Source organism: Harpia harpyja, chromosome 1 (genome assembly GCF_026419915.1).
Source record: "Harpia harpyja isolate bHarHar1 chromosome 1, bHarHar1 primary haplotype, whole genome shotgun sequence".
NCBI classification, from domain to species: Eukaryota; Metazoa; Chordata; class Aves; order Accipitriformes; family Accipitridae; genus Harpia; species Harpia harpyja.
Genome location: NC_068940.1, coordinates 7234903 through 7251177, shown reverse-complemented (window position 1 = coordinate 7251177; position 16275 = coordinate 7234903). Strand labels below are relative to the sequence as shown.

The following is a 16275-nucleotide window of genomic DNA, read 5'->3' as shown; positions in this document are numbered from 1 at the left end:
AAAAAATTATGCCAAGCTTAATCGTCAACAACAAACCAAAAATTAAAAGCACATTCAGAGCTCTGTCTTTCTGATGAAAGTAATTCATTGGGGACCTTAACAAATGTGGGGAATCCTCTTTCATGTATGGTATTATTTGCCTTAATGCCTCTTTTCATTTAGAACAAGTTATGTTAATGTTATCCTCCAAAGGCATGGCTTTTTCTAGAGGAAAAGGTAATGTGTTCCTGGGTTGTAGAGAGGGGATGGAAGAAAAGGAAGGGAAGAAAGCACTGTGCAGTGTGTTTGTGTTAGGCCCTGACTTCTGAGGCCAGAAGAAACTGGTGGTAACAGTCCAAACCCAATTCCCGTTACTTTGTGTACCAATAGGGGTGGAAATGCTGAAGAGGTCTGTGGTTCTGTGGTTTTGATTAAGTATATGAAATCCACAGATATCTACTAAGCCATATAAACAACAGTAATTGGTGCTAATCCCTTTTCATAGAAATGCAGCTTGTTGATAATCTAAGAAAGCAGGTGTTGGCCACTGTAATCACAACTAAACACTTCGGTGACAGATATATAGATATGTTTCTTTCTATCCATTATCTAAAGTTGATGGCTCCCAGTTTTCAGCTGAGTAGTTTAGCTGGAAGTGGGAAATTTTATGTGGGTGGTGGTAAACAATAACCTTTAGTCCAATGCAAGACATACAGGCACACTCTCTAAACCCAGCATTTCCACAACTGTGTCCCCATTTTTCAGCTCCTGCCTTTTATTTAATTTTCAATGGACAGCCTGTCCAAAGATTCCCAAAGACAGACTAGATCCTGTAGGCTTGCCCCCAACTATCCACGTTGGTTTTGCTGAGAGTCCATACTTTTTCGGATTGCGTGTTTCCTCCACAGAGCAAATTTTGCTTTAGGCTCCATGACGCAATTTAAAACCACAACTGCAAAAACTATTTGAGTGCTATTGAGCACTCTGTCATAACACAGCAGCCAAAACCGTGTTAAATCTCTTGCTGATATCACCGTGATCTCTCACAGCTAGAGGAAATCAAAAAACTTGCCACAAGCCCATCTTTTTTTGAGGAATTGCATAGTACATCCTGTTCTGTCATGCTGAGGCCTTTGTGTAGGTGGAAGATAGGGCTGAGGACATCAGTCTCAGGCAGCAGCACTAATATTTTTAGATGGCTTCTTAAAGGCTTCAGTAAAATGCATAAAACTCAGCAACACACTTACTGGCTATTTTCTTTCCTTTGAGTTAACTGTGTAAATAAGCTTCCAAAAGCAGAAGTTGTGCAATGAAAAATAATTATACCAGGACATTTTTGAAAGATGAATTTTCTGATAACTCTGTCATGCTGCTGTGTTTCCTGAAAAGGACCGCCAAGCAGCATCCCAATAGCCTTTGGAGAAGACTAGATTTGTAGCTTCCAAAGAAAACATAGTGTGTGCAACCACCCTGTCTATTCCTTTGTCCATCCATCTTCCTTCTAATGATGTTGGGACTCACTGCCCAACTTATAGTGGTTTCTGCCAGACTGGAGGAGACAGAGCTCAGGTCTAATTCATTCTCTTCAGCTGTCACTGGTCACCCGTCAGTGCAGACGTAGCACTAGGCTGGCAGTAGCTGGGTGGAAGAGGGAGGATGAGGGTGGTGACGGTGTGAAGAGGAGGCTGTAGAAGAATGATGTGGGAGGACACTTGGAAGGAGAGAGCTGCGTGTGTGATGGAGAAGTTCAGGTATTGTGTGAGTAACAACTGCGACTGCTGTGAGGGAGCTTAGGGAATACAGCTGTGTTTCAGTAGAGGGCTCAGGGACCATGTTACACTGTGGGTGCTAAACGTGGGACATAATTCCATAGGAAACCAGGCTTCATTAGTCCTGCTGCTCCCAGGGTGACTTACAGAATGGTAGGCATGTTTCAACATATGGTTGTATTCTTAAGATACTAACAAAACTTTCAATGAATGGCTTGATGACCGAGTGCTTTCTTTTGTTCCAAAGATACATTTTCATTTCCACAGAAAATGGAATTATTGAGGGCCTGCTCTGTATAGAAAGCCTGTAATTTATTGGGGAGCTGCACTGGTAGGCATATCTAATCCATTGGCATTAGCATTGAATAGACAAAATGTTGAAAGCATACTTAAGCCCACTGGTGATATAAAAGCGCCTACAGCTATAGATTTTTTTGTTTCTTGAGATTTATAGCTCACATATGTTTGCTATACAACAAACTAAATTCAACTGAATAATATCACTGTAACTTAGTTAAAGCTTTCTATTGACAGTATAAATCATGAGGCAAAGCTAGATTCCCTTTTATGTGCCTCTAGAATATTGATATAAAAATATAGCCTTCTGTGTTTATATTTCTTCACAATAGTTTAAAAGAAAGCACAGGCAGTAGTTTTACTGAAAGGGAGCTTTAAAATCCAGACTGGTAGGTAGTTGCATCAAAAGGGAATTTCAGAATCAAGCCTGGTATGCACCTGTGAAGAGCCACAGTTTCAGAGGGGATGGAGAGAATCATCTTTGGTCCGTGTATGCAGGTCCTCTACTGGTTCCCGCCAAATGAATTGGAAAGGATACTTTCTCTAGCATTCACAAATGTAGTTGTTTAACAACATTATACTGCACATTGTAATATAGGGGAAAAGAGGAAGCTAAATAAAAGGAAGGCAGAAGGAGGGGTGAGTGAGGCTTAGTGAGCAAGCTACAATCAGTCTGGCAAAAAAAGGTAAACTGGAGTTCGGTGCACTGTTTGATGCTCTGGATCTCAAAGGCATTTATTCCGCAAGTGAGCAGTTGGGAACACCAGTAACTTCCTCCTCCAGCAGTGGCTATCTGATTTCAGTTAACAAAGATCCTCATGAACCTGTTTGGTGGAGTCTGAAGAGATAATGTGTTAAACCCTGTGATAGCTGGTCCTAATTGCCCATCTTTTCAGACATTATACCCCTTTTACACAGCAGCGTGTTTTTCTTCAGTCTCCTGATGCCAGACACTATCTAGTTATCACAACAGCTCTTAATTTGCACTTTCTCTTTAATGTTTTCTGGTTCTTTACTGTGATAGCTTTGACTAGGTAGTCTCCTATTTTATTGACTATTCCGCTTTTAAGTTAGGGTAAATATTAAATAGGAACAGTGTTCTAAAGTATTTGGTATTTATTTTGTTCTTGAAGAGCCACTGAATAACTGGTCAAAGCTGCTTTTCAGGTGACATTAGCATGTTCATTTAGCACTTTGGTCAGCAGCTTTTTGAAGGAGATGGGGTGCAGGAGCAGAGGGCTCTTTATCGCTTTTTCTCCCCCTTGGAAAGCCTACTGAAAATTCCCACATACTGCTAGCGTGCATGAGCAATTTTGCCTTTACAGAAGTTGAAAAGCTCATTAGCAACCATCAGATTTGTTTTGTGCCTGATAGTAAGACGAATAATGCCATTTTATAATCACAGTACGTAGCATATGTACTTGACTAAAGGTTGTCTAACAATCCAAATGTTGATAACATGCTGTGTGAGCCTTTTGACTTTCAGGCTAGACCCTGCAGTCAGCTGTTGCTAGTTTTACTGTAGTTTTATCCAACATGGGGCAGTTTTCCTGAGAGGCAGTCTACAAATGTAGCACAGCCCAGAAAAGGCTGAAGAGCTGCAGGGAGCACAAGTGGACTGATCCAGTGTTCTTGTAGTGGGTGTCAGTATGGTGGGGAAAAAAAAGAAAAAAGAAAAAAGAGGAGAGCTTGTTCAGTTGGGGCTGGCTGTGAAAAAGATAAATTGCTCTCACTTGGAAAGAGGAGGTGGAACTGGAGGGGGGCTCTGGAGCCTGTGACACTTCTCAAAGGCAAAAAGCTTTCCCAGAGTCTAAAAACATGGCAAGACAAGTCTCAAGAGGAGATCTGAGCTTTGGAGGAGCGGAGCACCCTTCTGCACACCTTAGGTTTCAGTTGCTCTGCCAGGTAGTACTGAGAATCTGCCACTTGACTGAAGGCAGGCTTGATAAAGGCGGTGTTCATGATGATTAAATGGCTCAAATGGACTTTGAAAAGGAGAAACGTATCTAGCCAAAGACTGGAGTATTTGATCCCTTGCTGATTGAGTTAGCAGGGTTTGGGGCTTTGTATGTGTGGAAAGGTGGAGCTTTCTGTGACTCTGCAAGGGGGCTGAGTTAGGGGATCAGTAGCCTGTCTGCCTGGCCACTGCCGACCCCAGCGACAGAGAGACAGGCAGACAGATGGAAGCTTTCTGGAGCCTGGTCTCTGCATCTTTCTATGTCTGCGTTTCAGGAAGCTGATCCACACAGAGCTGCTCTTCCAGAATGGTCTGTGGGGCACTGCTTGATTTCATGGCATTTAAACACTCTGCTTTGTTTCTAGCTCCTAACCAAGAGCTAATCCCTCCTAGAATAGTTTCTTCATATCATTTTTCAGGACAATCAGTTACCGAAGCTCCAATTACAAATGCCAGGGAAAGTTCCTCTCGGTTGTGAGTGTCAGCAAAATGGCTACTTTTATTAAGGTGGCTCGCATTGTGGAGGAAGGCTAAACAGCAAAATACAAACCCTGCCAGAAACACCTCTGCAGTGAGGTGTTGGCAATACCTGTGTCATGATTAAGCAAGTGGAGCACCCTACTGATTACTAAAACAGGTTCTTCACAGACCTGTCTGAAACAGTGAGGATTTTTGAGGGGGAGAGGGCAAGTGGGGAAGGGGTCGGTGGCTGAACGGTTAAAAGGTGAAAAAGGGGAAAAAAATCTCCCAATAATTATGTTTTAGTTAATGCCATGCAGGAGCCATCAGCTTTGTGATAAAATAAGGTGTCTGAAAAACGTTTGAGATCAACTGATGCTGAAGTGTTTCATGGGGCTCTTGGGTCCGGAAAAGCGTTCTGCCCAATTCATAAAATCTGCTTGAAAAAGCTTTTTTTTTTTTTTTTTTTTTAAAGTGTCAAAATGAGCAATTCTGGAAACAGTGAAAGGAAATGTGTGGTTTTGGTTGTTAGTGTTTCTCAGGCGTTAGGTGTTACCATCAAGCACCCTGTGGCAGTGGCTGTGGCTGTTCAGCTGTGGCTGCTCAGTTCCTACGCTGGCCTGTAGCTCACGGCAAGTGCCCTCTCTCCCATAGCCCTCCAGCAGGGAGGGTTGCTGCTTCTCCTCTCTACCTTTCAGGTCCTCCACAACTCATTGCTGCTCCCTTGTCTTCTGCCAGCGTCAGCCTTGCTCATGTTGTTACGATCTTTTATGTGGCCCCTTCTGTAAAAAAAGCACCTTGCCTTATTATTCATAAGGGAAACATTTTCTCTTCCTTCATCTTCTTCACTTCCTCTATGACTTCTACCTGTGGCTAGCCAACAGCGATGACTAGTTAATATTGGTCAAGAATTGCAGTTATTTATTTTCTTGATGAGGGGGAAAGGAGGCTGAAGAAGAAATGTCAAATGTTTTGAATCATTTCATTGCGTACAAAGGTAGCTTGTGTCTTCTTCCAGTCACACCTTTCCTGCCTTACTTTTCTTGTTTCACAACTCTTCCTTGTTCTCTCTGATTGCAACTCAGGCTATGAGCTCTTTCTGACGGTGCAGCTTCCTGCGTGTTTGGGTGATGCCTTGCAGGGGGACCACGATTTGAAGTAGGGTACAGAAAATCCATAAGATACAATGTAATGGTACTGGGCTGCTTACGTTAATTTAGCACATAGTCTCACAAAATACGGCCTCTTACCATTACTTCCATTTTAATAGTAGAAAAGTTAGCAGTTAGGAATTGTCAAATACGTGTTAGCTGAAGGAGTTACCTTCTGATAATCCTATGCACACATTAATGACAAGCATAAAAATATCACGATCGTGCATATTACATTTCCAGTAAAACAGGAACTCAGATGTATATACTAACAGAAAAACTGTTGGTTCAAAGCGTTTCACAATGTTAAACCACGACACACAAAGAAAGCCTTTAAGGCAAAACAAAATCAAACACACTGGAGCGTGTTATATATTTCTACAGATACAAAAAATCATAAACTACTGCTCTATTCACAGTGGGATATTTGGGATTTTGCTGACTGAATGAAATAACTATTCTGAAGAAAAGGTGAAAAGAGCTAGACTTTTAGGGTAGATTTAGCCAGGTTTCAGACAGGTAGCACAGGGATGACCAGTCAGGAGGTTTTAGGAACTGCCTGCCGAAGTCTTTGTGTGGCTGAGATAATAAGACATACATGGCATACGTTGAAGAGTCAAAGGGAAGACGGTGGGAAGTTGGAAGAAAGAACTCAGGGAGAGATTCAGACATGAGAGGCATCAGTGGCCCCTCGTGATCCCATGGCTCCTCCGCAGGCATTTAGTATTAATTCTGTATTAGCATCTGGTATTCAAGTGGTTAGAGTGAGTGTGGCATTTACCTATTCTACCTTAGCTAAGGCAAGATTGATTGAAATAAGCCACATGTAGACATTTTGTATTGTTTGAATGATCATTTATATTATCTTCCAAACAAATATAATCTAGTTCATCGGATCAGTGATGTTCACTAGAAAACTTTTTTTGTAGTGACTTAACTTTTCATTCTATTAATTCACTTCATGTTTCCCTGTTGAACTTTTATGTTTCTCTGCTTCGTGCTTGAATCCATCTAGCCTGGAAATGCAAGACACTTTACAGTCTGTAACAAAGTATACAAGACACCTGCAGCACAAGTCAGTAGGGGTTTTTTTGTGGTGTTACAGATGATAAAATTAGTGTACTTTTCCAAGGTCAGAGGATGTTTGTGGCAAAGCCTAGAAAAAAAATCTAGTGTCTGTGCTGCAGGTATATTTTGTTAAGGAGGTGGAAAGCCTGTTGCAGAAGTCCTGAAGTTGGCTTTCCTTGGTCAAAACCAGAACATCAAGTGAAATCTTTTCCTCTTTGCTTCTTATTGTGTATAATGAAACCGAAAGGTAACCACAAAACATAAATGTTGTACTTAGTCACAAGTCTGAAGAGTACCCAGTAGAGTGCACTGACTTTTGCTACGATTTTGTGAAATGATCAGTCTAATCCTTAAAGGTTTTAGCTGAGTTAAGTCTTCTGCTTAACTGAATTTCTTAGGGAAATAGAGCTCATGTGGATTACACTATTTGTCTGCTGGTACACTTGGCAACTTTTTGAACCATTGATGTAAAAAGGCAGGCAGCGCTCTACTGTTGTACATTTTCTGGTAGCATCCAGTCAGAAAACTAGCATCAAATATGAGGCTTACTAATCAGCATGCATGTGGGTCAATGCAAGACACAACTTGTGTTGCCCTTGGTCCAGGGGCACATCGTAAGCAATATCAGGGAGCTGGGGGTTATTGTTTTAGTAGCGTTAAGGCACACAAATCCTTAAAAACCAGGCTTCATTAGCTTTGCTGCTCACCTATTTCTTCACGTACAAGTTTGGAGCAGAAAATCTACCTAATTAATAAATTCCTGAGGAATTCTTCATTCCTGAGGAAAACCATAGTTTACAATACCTTCTGAATGAGGAAAGTAATTTTCTCATTGACTTTTTGCCAGCAACGTGCCTGGAAACACTTGTACAACAATCAAACCCTTCATTATTTTAAATTCATCAGCATTTTGTAATCTTCCCATAGAATTTTCAATTGAAAAAATAAAATTGTTTGGCAATTGATGGTACAGAGACAGCAGAGACCTTGGTCATCAGTTTGGGGACACTCTGGCATGAGGGAATCTTAAACCTTGGTACAATGCCAGTAACACAATTTGGGGGGTCTGGACAGGGTTATGGATGGGCCTCTTGGCCCATAATAGTATCCAAACTCAAAACATCATGGTACATGGAGTGTTGCACATTTGGGTTATTAAATGACAAAAGATTTATTGTGCACTTGTTGCCAGTTGAAGGAAGCTAAAGCAACTTCAGTGTTTCCTGGACAGACAATCAATGAGCTAAAGCTGGTTCTCGGAATTTTTCCTTCACCATCACTATCCTCATTCATGCCATACTCTGCTGTGTTTAGTGGAAATTAACTGCAGCAGAACATCCATCTAATTTCCTATAAAACATTAATTTTATTTATTCTTCCTACACGTTTTTCAGTTCCCTCCTCTCCCTCCTAATCCCATTGACAACAGAAGAAATGACACAAAAGATCAACTGTTGGCTTTATGTAAAATATTGCATCAAAATAGCGAGTCACGAGAAAAAGATTTCCCACAGTCAACACGCACACAAATATCCACTCAGGTCACAGACAAAAATGTTATCAATAAGGACAAAGGAAGTTGTTATTTTAGTTTTTAAACAGTCTTGATTCATGCTTCCTGTCATTTTGCTTGGGGGGAAAGAAATGACTATTGCTAAAAAAACAATTAAACAGAACTGCCAGAAAGTCTTCAAATCCTTAAACCATTATGATCAGGAATAAAACTATAGTGGAAATAAGTTATCTTATCCTGTTGTCCAAATTCTGTTTCCATGGACAGAGTTTGGGTGCTACATATCACGTGATCTGATAATTTTTTTAATGCAAAGACAAGAAGCCATTATTGTAAACCCTGTTTCTGTGGCATATTCTGATGATCACCATATTTCAAAAGGATCTCAGGTGGAACTCCTTGGTTCTTACCAAGCTGTGCTGGATAATTTTTCTGAGGTTTGCTCAGTAGGAAGCAGTGTATTTGTTTCAGTTTCGACAGCCCAGAGAGGTGCCTCCTGCTGCTTTCACCGCTGAAGCCTGTGGCAGCTTGCTCCCTGGGACACCCAGAGACCGGTGAGACGTTTGTGATTACCAAGAGGGACGCTGGAGATGCTACATGTCTCGATTCTGTCACTGAGTTTGCTCTCTGTGACGCTACTGGGAAATGCCGTTTGTCATCTTTTTGGTTATGTTGCTCAAAAAGCCATGAAGTTATACAAAGCTAAAAGCTTATTTTGAGAGCTGGTCTTAGAAATGAAAAAAATCAATTAGCAAAATTGAAATAGCTTTTCCTTTTTTTGTATGTTTTTCATTCAATGTTAGAAATATTCTGTAAATGTGTTTGATTTTTCTTCTCTTTCACTTGCTGCTTTGTCAGTATAGCAAATGTACTCTATGTATGAACCAAAAGCAGGGAGAGAGACAGGAGAGTGTTATGCTCAGTCTTTTCATGCTGTTAATTTCATATGCAAGAGAGTCAAATGGTTTCCCTGCCTTTGGCCCCTGTTCCTCCTTAAACTTCATATTCTCTCATACCTCCTTGGCAGACTTCAAGATCCTGGAAGTTTCTTCCCATCTGCCTCCTGCAAGTGGGAGCTGACCTAACTTTGGTCATCTGGGAAGTGAGAGAGATGTCAGGACTTTTTCCATGCAAGTAGGCCAGTTGTTTCTACTCTTGTCTAAAGCTTCTTTTTCTTCTTCCACAATGCAGCATTTCCACTCCCTGTGACTTGGGAAATTGCCTTTTCTCCAGATTTGTAAATTGCAATCATGTAGACAGTTATCCTAAGGATAATGTCAGGAGCAATTCAGTTATTTACTCCTAGGCAGAGTTCACTGGGCACGTTTTCTTCACCTTGAATTCATATACACTGGTCACAGAAAGATAGAACTCATGGAATCTATACAGGTTCAGAATTCACACTTCAAAGTTTGTTTATATCATACAATGCAAAGTGATTCTCTGTAGGAACAAATTTATTGATAAATTTTGCCCCTGACTAGTTTGTTTTGTCATATCACAGGAGATGCACATGTATGTATAAAATAAAAAGTTGGAGGTTATACCTAAATCTGTTTAAATTTCTTCCTGACAAGTATAGGGTAGTTAAGTGGAGCCAGTGGATTTTCACAGATGAAGTCAGGCTTAACAAAAAGATGAGTTCAGTTGTCATTTCTTCAATGACCGCAGATAGTAGTGAAGCAGAAAACACTATTTGCTTGGATTTTAGCAGTGTTTGGGAAAGCAAAGGTTTTGGTATGCCTCTTGCCCTTCTGCCCCTGCTCAGTCTCATAAAACTCATGTTTCTTTTCCTAGAGATTCTCTCTGCCCAAATGGGTATACCTAGTTTTATAAGAGACTTTTAAATAATTACTAGGTTAAAAGCATGTATTTTTAGTAAGCTTAATTGGCACTTGAATGTAACACACAAAAGTTAAACAACATGAAGTTAAAAATCCCCAAAATATTTTAGTGCAACGGAATAAATCTTACGTCACTTGCAGCAAGCAAGCAATCTGCTTGGTTTTGAGCTTCCACTATGCTAATTTTGGGATTGTTGAATTTAACAACCGCTTGCTAGGTGGTGCGTGTTAAATATGTCCTTTCAAGCAGATTATTGTAATTGCTGTCTTCTCTGCTCTGAGCAGAGGAGGGGAAAAAAGTTTTATTGCTACCCTAACAAGGGACCTGAATGTGGAGCAATCCTGAATTTTGGTACTACAGCTGTGATATGATAAGATGACTGCCAGCAAACAGTTGCATGCGTTTTAATATGTTGCTTCTTCTCATCTGGGAAGTGGTATTGTGTCCTTGTTGGATGGTGCCATTGCAAAGGTAGCCAGCCTAAAACAGCAGGGAGAAGATAGGCTCGCTCAAACAGCCCTGCTGTGGCACGCTGAGAGGCTGACATCCTTAAAAGCTCTATTAGTTGAGATTATCTAACCACATAATTAAATTCCATGGGGAGAAAAGTGAATCTGGACAAACCTTTTCACATCTAATCTCACCATAAATGGGTGAGATGTAAACTAGGATAGAGAAAGGAGAATATAAAGATGAGGGGAACAGCGTGGGGAACCCTCCCTGGAAGTCGAGTGAGGAGAGGGGTGCAGGGAGAGAGGGACAAGTTCGTAGTTTTCCTATATGGGTGTGTTTCAGTTCCAGCATTTCCCTGCATAACCAGTCCATTGGAGTAACCCATCTCGACTTAGAAACCATTTCTCATCCTAAATTAATCAAAGGGTAAGACTGTGTCATACCTAAATACTAAAGAAAAGGTATGAATCAAAGGTATGCTTTAGCTCCATACCTTGGTCCTGCCTGTCAGAGGTCTGTGGAAGTCCTGTTGTTGGCTTTTATAGCCATAAAATTAGGTGCCTCAATTCTATCTCATCTCTGACCTGCCCATCCCCGACTCCAGAAGGAATAGTTAAAAGAACAAGGTCTGGGCTGAAATGTATTATTAAGCCCCCCCCCCCCCCCCCCCCGCCCCCATTCTAGCTGTCTTTTAAGCCTGTAGATGGAGCCTCACCAGGCTAAGGCAAAGCCATCACCTAGGAGACTGGCTTGGGTTAGAAGGAATAAAGCTGTCTCTTAATATTACCAAAAAAGGGCAGTTAAGAGCTTGAGGCAGGACAGAAAAAGCAGTAGAAATGGAGAAGTGAAAACAGCATGCACATTTTTTTCTCATGACAAGGACAGGTTGGTGACCTCCTCTGTTACAGAGGAAGCTTCCTGTGTTGGCTGCCAGGATGGTTTTGTCCTCTCAGTTTTTAAACTGATGGTGATTCCGATGTCTGGAATCACTGCAGTTCTAGGTACATTACCAAAACACTTGGTTAAAAGTCAACAGATTGTGTCACTTTGGGCACACAGTCAAAAGGAAAAAAAAATCTGTGCATAATTGAAAGTCTGTGCCATGCTCTGAAGCTAGCTGTGAGCACAGTTAATAGAAAATAAATTCATTTAACCAGGCCTTAAGTTTTCCCCATGCAATCTTTCTATACTCTTGTTAAAAATGTGTGCTTCCTTTTGGAGAGAGCAGGAGAGGAGGACAACTTCAGTGTCTCCTTTTTCATGTGTATGTTATATGGTCCCCTCAACACTACTTTGTAAATTACTCGTTTCACAGCTAGAAATTCTCACCTGTTACCTGATCCTCAGAAGAACTGAGCAACTCCACATCTGTATGTGTTACACCTGAACATGAGAGCGAGGCAAGCTGTCTGGTTTTATTTTATTTTTTTCCAGCAGTTCGTGAGGGGGTGCTGGTTTGGGGGAAGCTACGTGTGCTGCCCAGCCGGGGAACTGGACCTGCTTGCACAGGGTGGCCTCTGAGCCCGAGAGGTGCCCTGCATCCCCTGCTGCCGTGTCACGAGAAGTAGTGCCGGTGTCACGTCACCGACGTTCCAGCCCTTCTTGCCATCCAGAGGGTTTGTGTCTGTGCAAGCTGTGTGTGCGGGGAGGGATGTGACTGCTTTGTGAACGGATGACCGACACGTCTCATGTCACAGGAGAAGGTCAAGGGGAAGGGTGACAGTAACCTGGCTCTTCCCTGCGTCTGAGCGCAAAGAGGTGGCTGAGGATGGGCCCTAGGCTGAGGATGTGGCGCTGGCTGCCCCTGGGCTGGATGTTTGTCGTTCAGTGGCAATTCATCAGCGTTTTACTTATGGCAGACTCATATAAACTCAGCTTGTTTTCTTTTTGCAGGCTGGTTCTTCACACACTTAGTGAACAGGCAGGAGTTAGCAGAAGTTAAAAACTGATGTAGAGCTGTTGCAGAGCTGTTCAGTTGCTGGTGGCAAAATGCCTGCTCCTGGTGGCATTACCAATAGAGCTCTGCCACCAGCAGGGTTTCCTATGGGGGCAAATAAACCTTCTCTTAATGCTTCTAGGTCCCAAGAAGACAAGTTGCACTGAACTCCAGTAATGTGCTGTCAAAGCTATCGGCCTTGATCTTTAAGCTGAGATTTCTAAGCACCCCAAACCCAGCTACCCCACTGGGGTAGCAGGCTGTCTTCTCACTGTTTTCTGGTGAGGCTGTATGTTTTTTTCCTCTAGCAGTGTTCTGTATGGATGAAATACCAAAAGCTAGTTTCGAGTATGTCAGGAAGTACTTCAAAGTATAAACACAGGAAAAAATATCTATGGAGACGAAATACAGAGCTTTATGGAAGCCATATGATCATGTTTTGTTTGGAGATGGTCTGCTGTGCCAACAAATTTTAATGAATATTGCATTTTGCCTTGTTCATAGAGCAGGATGAGTGTAAGTCACCTACCACTTTTCCTTGTGTCTGAGACAAATCTACGCACTTTGAGATCATAATGATTATAAATGTTCAGTAGACACTGTGCCACCCCACTCACTTTTTTCCTGTAAAATAAAAAGCTCTTTAGATTTGTACCTACTATTCTTTCAAAATAATTTAACTTGATTTATTTCACTCCAATGCAAAACACCTTATAATAAAGTTTTACTATGTTTTAGCTAAAGGGAATAATGAAGATTTCAAGCCTGATTTGTCAGCGAGTGACTTGCATACCAAGTCAGAATTGTAGAACAATAGGGTTATTTAAACAGGAAAAGATGTAATCCTGATTTTCTTGTAGCTATTCCGAGTAAATCTTGTCTGCATGCAAAATAGTACATAGCTCTATATTTTTTGCATTTACATCTGATTTCTAGTGTTGTGTGATTATATAAATCACACATATATTGAACAGAGATTCCTTTTTTAAAATATTAGGTTTATGAAGGTACCACAAATGACTTTTGATGGTGTAGTCCCCCTTTAAAATAGTTCCCATTGAAGAAAACTATTCTTAGCCCATGACATCAGGGGCGTCATACTTGCCACTTCAGATAATATGTGTATACTCACTGTACAAAAACCCTTCCTGTTTTGTTTTCAGCATTGGTTATGTTACACATACACATTAGTATCTATTTTTGTTGTGAAACTGTCTCTCTTGCATATACAAATACTTCTTTCCTTTTTTTTTTTTTGCATAGGAAAATGGATAATTTGCATGTACAGTAAATAAAGGGGATAAAGACACATTTTTCTTACTTAGCTCTGGTTTTAGAAAGCCTGTTACAAAACCTGTTTTTATTTTGCAACTATGGATAGCAATTATTTTTCAGGATGTTTGTGTTTTATCAGTTGAAAACTGTGAATCAGGGTAGTGAAAATTTCTTTTCTTTCTTCACAAGCTAATCCTAGTTCTTTCTGTAGAATTATAATGGAACTGTTTGTTAGTTATACACTAACTCAGTGTTTTCATTTGCTGTTAATGGTATTCCGTTTGTGGGATGTGAGAGATCTTTTCAGTGGTCATGCTGTTACCTTTTTACCCACCTACGTCATAAATTAATTAGTAATTTTAGTTAATGCCAGAGTGGCTTAGTCACTTTGTATTTCAAGTAGCTGCAAGGATGACACAGCAATGTTAGTAATTAGCTATGCCAACCTTTATTCTTATTCTGGCTAGTAACTCAACTAAAAATTCATGGTGGTGTTGCATTTTGGCATGTATCATCCCAGAGGCTCAGCCATTCCCCCAGCCCTAGAGTTATAAAAGCGTCAGTTAAGAGTGTCCAAAAAATTAATTGGACCCTCTCAGTTTTGTGCTTTATATCACTGTTATCGAAGAAGAAAGCAAATGGGGAGGGCTTAGCTTGTGCCTTGAATGGTATTGCGTGACATTCTGAACTTGTATTTTTTATTTATTTGTTGGCTTAAAAAGGAAATCAATCAATCTGGGTTAAGAGATTCAGGGATTTGAGCTGGGTAGCAATTTTAGCATGACTCATAACACTTAACAGAATTAGCTTGCCAAGAAGGTGTGCTTCTGTGAAAGTATGAAGTACCTGGGCTCAAGGTATAGCTGGAATAGAAATCATTTTGACAGAAGAGCTCGTACCAGTCCAGCTCATGCCTTTTGGTGATGGCAATGGAAAGAATCATCAGTATTGATCATCTCAAGTCCTTATAGCCTGTGCTCTTGCACAGTGCCACATCACCTTCAGCTCCTCTTTGCTGTGGAGATCCTGGATAAGCACAGAAGTAGGGGCAGATACAGAAGTGAAGACGGAAGCAGGGGAATAGCCAGCTGTCCACAGAGCATCGTTAAGTGATTGTCCTGCATGTAAATCCAGGGACCACAGTTTGGGATTTGATACTCTAGAAGTGGAGTGCTTGGAATGAGTACATCTTAACATTTTCCAGAAAGTTAAGTGTCTTGAGAAACATTCATGAAGTTTCTCAGCAATTTTGTGATGTTTAAGGGAAATTAATTTTGCCGTAAGCAGTTTTGCACATTTGTGCAGTCACATTATAACTTTCATGCATAGAGATACATAGTAGGAAACCAGATAAAAGCATCACGTGATGTTTGCAGCTGAAGTTTCCAGAATTTATCTGCATTTTAATGGCCTAATCTAGTTTTCTTAATTCAAAAGAACAGCCCCCCTAGATACAAGCTGGCCTCATCATTTATCTGAAGGAAAGATGATTAGCCTTTATTTGCAGTTGTTTCTCTTGACTGGTGGAGGCTACTGCAGTGAAGCTTGTTATTGTTTTATTGTGCCAGCAAGGAGTAAGTACCAAACCAGATGCTACTTTTGCTGCTTTGCTGCTGGCAGCTACCCTGCTCTACTTCTGGACCTATTGCCTTGCCATTTTCCCTGCACCTGCATGAATGACTTGATTTCCTTCATCCTCCCTCTCTCACCACTCTCCTCCTTGAGATCATTGTCCTTTTGCTGTTCAAGTGCTGTGGTGCTGATCACAGGAGCTGAGAGCAAGAAGATTTTTCTTGCTGCGCTTCATCTGTGGCCTAACAAGTACCTGGGTGGTGGAGGCAGAGTAGCAAAGGTAGCAGCTGTAGGAAGAAAATATAGGAGCTGGAACAGAGGGAGGGAGAAGAGAGGGGACGTAGTGGAAAGACAGTGATAGAGGCTTAAACTATTTCATACTAGAACAGAAGATGGAGGATAAAAATGTAACCACTGAAGCAGGCTCCTTTTCTAATCATGAAGTTTGACACAATTCCACATTTTCGCTACTGCTCTGCAGCCTAAAAAATAGCTCAGAGCCCCACGTGTTTCTTGAGTACTGTCTAGGATTGGTCACTGCTGAGGATAAAAGTCTGCTACTGCTGGGAATTGCTTTACCAACTCAAGTGGCAATGTCTGTGACATGGCTCTAGGTTGCCTAATCTTATTGTAATCCTATTGAGGAGTGCTGCAGGGATCAACGTGATTCCACATGTTGGAACGCCTATATTTTTTCTGGTTATTTCCCTCCCTCCCCAGATGGAAAATTATATGTAACACCCAGTGTCAAATAGATTGATAAAGTTTGTACTTATTCCAAGGGGAAAAGACTACATGATAATTCAAGCAAAGCTGTAATGCATAGGTGCAAAGAGGCTGAATTAAGGTTGCACGAGCTCTCTGCCTTTTCCTTAAATTAATCTGGTGCCATGTAATTGTCTGAAAATAACTAAAAGCTCAGCTGTGAGCTTCTGTGCAGCCCGGAAGAAATGCCTATACATCCGTCTTCACAGAAAAGTACTGAAGGCAAAATGCCAGCA

The 16275-nt window shown here is 41.1% G+C and overlaps 1 protein-coding gene across 2 annotated transcripts in view; it reads left to right on the top strand.

Annotated features, from left to right (window-relative positions):
* The window catches only part of RNF144B (ring finger protein 144B), an 88336-nt gene that overhangs the window by 20570 nt on the left and 51491 nt on the right, over positions 1-16275 (top strand). The window lies entirely within an intron of this gene.